Raw genomic sequence first — 6000 nt, 5'->3', positions numbered from 1 at the left:
CCTTTGTTTAAGAAGATAAAAGCTTAATTCTAAAAGTTCCAGGACTATGGATCTCCAGGGCGAGCTCTCCAGATTTCATTGATCTATTTCTGAAGGAAAACAGGAGATTAATTAAGGTTTGGAGCTAGGTTTTTTTTAACTAATTGTAGTAAGCATATTAATGTAATCAAATCACTAAAAAGTCTTTGAAAACTATTGCAGTCTCTTCAATATAGTAAATGATTAAATCGTACAAGGTACCTGCTCTAGTGAGCTACAGTAACATGTTTGTCATCCTTAAAGCCGTATTTAAGTATAATGAGCTGCCTCCAGTCTTAAATGTATAAAAAAGGGAAATGGTTCAGCAGTAATATGTCCTAGCCAGGATATTTGGGTGCTAGTGTGTACAATTTTCTCCTAGGTTTGACATCACGTTCTCCCAACCCCAGGATGTATACAGCTGAATAAGGAGACACAGACTTCTTGATGGGGTAGGACTTTTTTAGGTTTTTTACCTGTTCTGCCATTAAGTTCTTCATTTTATCCAATGTTCATACTGTGTCCAGAGCCCAGGAACTCAACTGGCTTTGGAAGTTTGCCTAAAAAATGCTGATGAGCCACAAAAACTACTGCTAGATGGGTTTCTGCACAACTCCGTGCAGCAAGCATGTTTCGCCTTTTAATTAATAAGCTATAAAACCACTTACTGTAGCTCTCATAGGATGACTGGGCGAAGAGGAATAACAATTCACTGTATCTGTGGACTCAATCAAATTGCTTGGGGTTCTTAAAGCCCTGTTAAAAGACTCTCCAGTTCTCATGGGGTCACTGTAATAGAAGCACGGCATTGATCTCTCAATGAAAGATGTGCGCTATCGGATAGATTGTCTCAGGTAGCTGAGAAGGATGATAAGGTGGGGACTGGAGTGCATGTTTCTTGCAACAATGGAGTTATGATCCTGGGACAGATGATGGAGGACTTGGTGTGTGAAGAGAAAGTGCTCTACGCAGAATGACATCAACGACACAAAGGAGAAAGCTATCTGAGTGAAGTCTCCAGTGCTCCTTCGCACACAGCACAATTCTGGGTTAATGTGAAAGACGGGGAGTCCAGAGAAAGGGGCTTGAATACTGTCAAAGTGATTTATCTGTCTGCTTTTGTTAGCTAGAAGGGCAGCTGCTTTTTATTCATGTCTTTGGCTGATGCCTTTAGCCAAGGCAAATTCCAAGACATGCAGAATGAAGTGCCTCATAAATACTGCACAAACTCATGTTTTCACAGTTTAGCAGTTTACAAAGTACAATACAGGGGTTGGAGTGCAATTGCCAGTTGAACCGGCACAGGCACAGAGAAAAGGTGCAGTTCAGTCATCTCCGTCAGTTCTGAGATGTCACCTGGAGGTTAGCTTCTGACAATGTGGTACTGCTGTTTGAACAGGGCCATGTGTTTTAATGCACACTTGTTTACAGAGAGTATTTTGACATCAAAGAAAGTTCATGGTTCATTTACTGGGATCTGATAGTGAATTTCAGCTCAAAATCTGCTAACATTCAATTACCTCTCCATGACTGGGTGTCAGAGAGTTACTTTGTTACCAGAGAGCTGTCACACACCCTGTTTACAGTACAACATGTCCAGTTCCCTCAGTACTGATCCTCTTTCAGATTCAGAAAGCTGTTAGTTTTCCTTTTAATGGGTGCAAACAGGGACCAGTCATTTAGCAGGATATGCTAGGAAGGATATTGGCCTTTAAAGTAAAGGAAAAAACATGCATTTCACATAATGGTTACAGAATTATCACAATGGATGGAAACAAAAAACATGATTGTACTGTACCTTCTGATAAGATCTGGCTTTACTTTCATTTAAATCTTTCACAATAAAGTGATAAAAGGCTTACTTGGCAGTAAAAGTGAGACATTTGTTGGAACTGAAAAAAAATATTGTTACAAGTTGTTAAAAATGATTTGTTTTGAGTTTTCCAGTCCCTTAACTTTCTCCTGTTTTTCCTTTTAAAACAAACATGCTGGCTGGGTGAATAATTACTGTATTTCTCAGCTGAGCCTGGGTGAGATGGACTGACATGCTTTCCAAGGTGTAGTCCTACCCTGTGTCCTGTCCTCTGCTTCCATTTGACATTTGAACAGATTTGTGCCTTATCCAGTGGATGCATGTTTCTGTTTAGCCAAAGGCTCAAATACAAAATACTTCTGGTTTGTTCCCCAGCGCATTCCTCATTCCTCCGGTTGGAATGGGCTTGACCCTGGCCAGTTTTGTGCTGATGCTGCTCAGTGCCGTGCTGCGAGTGAGCAAACCTCTTTCTGTAGTGCAGGTGTAGCCAGCCCAGCTGGCTCGAGGGATACCAGGCAGCTCATCCTCTCCAGGTGCTACAAGAGCTGGTGACGGGTGGAGACTCTGTCCGGTCCATACTGTATAGGTGTGGGCAACCCTGGCCCTGCAGGTGTGTTTTAGAGGCACTTTTCATTTAGCACCTGAATAAGCCAGTTGCAAGCATCATTAAGTGTAACCTTCACATGTAACCTTCACCAAAACTAATTTTCTCATTCTCACCTGCTTCATGCTTCATGCTTCATGCTTTTGGTCTCCTCTTTTATTAATCTGCTACTCTCCCTCACACCTGCAGAAGGACCCACAGTCAAATCGTTGTGTTTCTTTTGTAACGCATACGGCCGACATCGCAGGTTGTTCGAGCCGGCTTACCAGCGCAATGACGTCACCGCCCTTCCCAGTGACTAGCAGGGACCGCAGGCGTTGGGTTGACGGTAGGTTTCCCTTTAGTTCAACTGGCTGAGTCCTTGTTGAGTAACGCCGCAGGCCCGGGTTCGAGTCCACAGCGGTGGAGGGGCGCATACCCACGTGGACCCGCGAGCGCTACACTTTTTCCTTTTCCTTTCCCGTTCCTATATCTTCGCTCACGCACTCTCATCACAGGTTAATTTGCGCAATAGTTTACTAAATCAAGGATTACAGGAAATGGTGTAAAACTGTGAATAAAAGCGGTCCAAAAAAAACTGTTATGTGTTCCAACACGAGCAACGTGAGCGCTGGAGGTGAACACTTCCCTCATACTGAATGTTAGCTGGTCAGTTTGCAGCCCGGTGGCCATAATGAGACCCATTCACCTCCTCTGAAGCCCAGAGCGGTCCCGACAGACACATACCTTATTTTCTATCAGCGGGGTAAGCCCGGGATGGGGGGGGGGACGCGGCCCGCCTCCAGTGCGGGCTCTGTTCGGCTTCTCCGCATTCATTCAGCAGTTTGAAAGTCAGCGCGGCTTGTGCAAATGAACGCGCAAGCCCCACCCTGTCGGTCTGCTCCGGCTGGGACTCGGGACGCAAGTTGCAGCGGAGCGAAGGAAGCGCTCTGTAGCGCCGCTGTCTCTGTGGGTAGCCGGGACACGCTCTCTCCTCCTGCTGTTCCGACAAGCGTTTTCTCCCACGGTTTTATTCATCCTCTTCAGTTTTTTAAACTGTCGTTGCTGCAAAGCCCTGTTTAAGATGCACCTAGTTGACGGGGGCACCTTTGAAATCTAGAGGATGCGTCTACCCGCAAATTTCACGTCTGTAACTACATAACCTCTGGATTCCTTATCTAGTTTTTTAAGGATTGCTTCGCATTTATAATGGTCTAAATCATCACCTTTCGGAATATAACTTGTGATCACCGCCGTTCTCTACCATAAAAAGTTCTCTGTTTATACTTCATTCCTTAATTGAACTTTCTCCCTCCTCGGCATACCTGTTTCGGGGATTAGTTGCTAATTGAAATTGCTGCCATGGATGTTGAGCTACAAGAAGTTACTTCCGAGAAAGCTGGCGGTAGCACTTCGCGGTCAGATACAATAAATACCCGGTCCAGCGACTTGCACAGTGACGCAAGTGTGGACTTTAATTTGTGGGCAGTCTCAAGGTCCGCACCTTCTGGTAAGTTTATTTTACTCTCCTGAAATGTTTGTCGTTTCAAAGATTTCCCCCTCGCCGGTTACTTGACGTGCTCGGCCGTTTTTTCATTGATACTATTTACCAGGTGTGAGTATATATATACTGTATACACGCTTCCTCTTGAGAAAATGAACCGACATCACTAACTACACACTAAGTATTATCTGACCCGGTTATTATGCCCGGTCCTGTCTGTAGAGTACAGTATTACTCAGCATCCCATGGAGGTGAATGGTTATTTCACAGCGCACTGATGCGGTTTAGTAAAAACGGAGTGAACTATTGGTAAAAAATATGGTTACGCGTTATTGAAACTCGTATAGTAAGGGGCTCCAACCGTGCGCAGACGGCGTGCAGGCTTGTAATTTTGTGAGGGCACTGCTGCAGAATAACACTCATTCTGGGGAATCCCCACTGGGGTGCAGTCTCTCCTGCTGCTGTCCAGGCACAAAGGAACACTGACCATAATGTCGCCGATCAATGATTATACAGTACTGTATGTAAGAATGTTAACATACAAGCGAATACCTTTGTTTCAAATGGAGAAGAGGGCAGCGCGTCTGTCAATTTAGGAAGTCCCTCAAGTAGAGGGACTTCAATAACTATTGACATTTTCGAACACCATCTTTTTTTCATTGATTTTAACAAAGTGTCTTGTAGTTTCGCGAAGGAAGGATTCCGGGTTAAGCGTAAAGGGGGCATTTTATGAAAACGGTTCAACGAAACAAAGTTATTGCATTTTCCTTAAACCTGAGGGGCTACACAGACCAAGTTTGCCGTGTACTCCTGTGTGATCGCACTGAGTGTATCCAGGATTAAAAAGGTTAGTGATGATTCTGTTGCTACACGTCTGTATTTCTGCACAGCCTCTCAAAACCCTAAAGAGACAGAAACAGCTGAATGTCAGCAATCTCTTCTCTGTAATAGTCTCACTTTCTATGGCTTGTTTCTCCTGGAGACAAAGGACTGATGGACTGACAAGCAAAGAGCAGTTGCCAGTAGAAAAGGAGGCAAAGCTCACAGGCAGGTAGTCAAACACTGGGGGATTTGGGGAGCAGAGAGTGAAATCGGATTCAAGGAAAAGCTGTTCCCAAAGGGGACCTGATCCAGCTATTCACAATCCTCCAAGGCACTGGCAAAGACAGCCCTGGGGACATCTTCAGAATCAACAGTGAAACAAACACGAGCCAGGGGACACAACTGAAAACTAGTGGGAAATGCATTTACAACCGAGAACAGGAGGCACTTCTTTACACAGAGAGTTGTGGGAGTGTGGAACAAGTTCCTCAGCCATGTTGTTGAAGCTGATATTCTGGTTTGTATCAGGGTGAGATCATTGGATCAAGTAGCTACTACCTATGTCTAAACAGGCTAGAAGGGCCCATTTGTAACTGTTCTTAATGGACATTCTTGCACATTGGGCGGACAAATACTTTGGGAATGGATGATCTCAGAAAATGTTTTTTTCTGTACTTTTTAATTTTTCTGTACTTCTGAAACCAATGAATTGAAAATACTTTCAGTTTTGTTGCAGATGTTGTTTAAAGTTAAGAAGGGCCACATACTGTATGTTTAAATAAGGCAGGGTGTAGCCTTTCAAAGATGAATCTGTGCAGTTTGGGATTTCGCTGTTCGATAGTTTCCTATCGAGGTTACCAGTCAGGAGGACAGAGACCATTTTAATGAGAAGTACTCTCAGCTCTCTGAAGCTCTCATTTTGTCCAGCATCTTTTTAGATTCCGTAAAGAGGAGTAGACTAACTTAATGGCTCCGAATCCAGTCATCCCTAACTGTAGATAAAGTAGGGTTTGGGAAAATAAAGCTAAGAGAAGGCAGATCAACAAGGCATGGAAGCATCTGTGTGAGTAAGCCGCATGGTGTTGGCAGCCAGCAGGGGAGACGGACTAATGCATCAGATCTCGGCACAGGCAAGCACGGTCCAGGCAAACTGTCCAAAGCCGTAAACAGAGATAAGCAAAGTTCAAAACCAAGAGACACTGTACATACAAAGGATCAGAGCAGAATCCAGAGAATGAAGTCCAGGAAGCAAACGCAGAG

The 6000-nt window shown here is 44.3% G+C and overlaps 1 protein-coding gene across 1 annotated transcript in view; it reads left to right on the top strand.

Annotated features, from left to right (window-relative positions):
• Window positions 1-444: 444 nt before the first annotated feature.
• The window catches only part of ano3 (anoctamin 3), a 114145-nt gene continuing 108589 nt past the window's right edge, over window positions 445-6000 (top strand). Inside the window, exon 1 of the mRNA XM_088935120.1 lies at window positions 445-470. The gene's annotated coding sequence lies outside the window, so the exon portion shown is untranslated. The remainder of the gene's footprint in view (window positions 471-6000) is intronic.

The sequence above is a fragment of the Atractosteus spatula genome, chromosome 16 (genome assembly GCF_055471065.1).
Source record: "Atractosteus spatula isolate fAtrSpa1 chromosome 16, fAtrSpa1.hap1, whole genome shotgun sequence".
Taxonomy (NCBI): Eukaryota; Metazoa; Chordata; class Actinopteri; order Semionotiformes; family Lepisosteidae; genus Atractosteus; species Atractosteus spatula.
The sequence above is the reverse complement of the archived record's forward strand: the minus strand, read 5'-3'. Positions and strand labels throughout refer to the sequence as shown.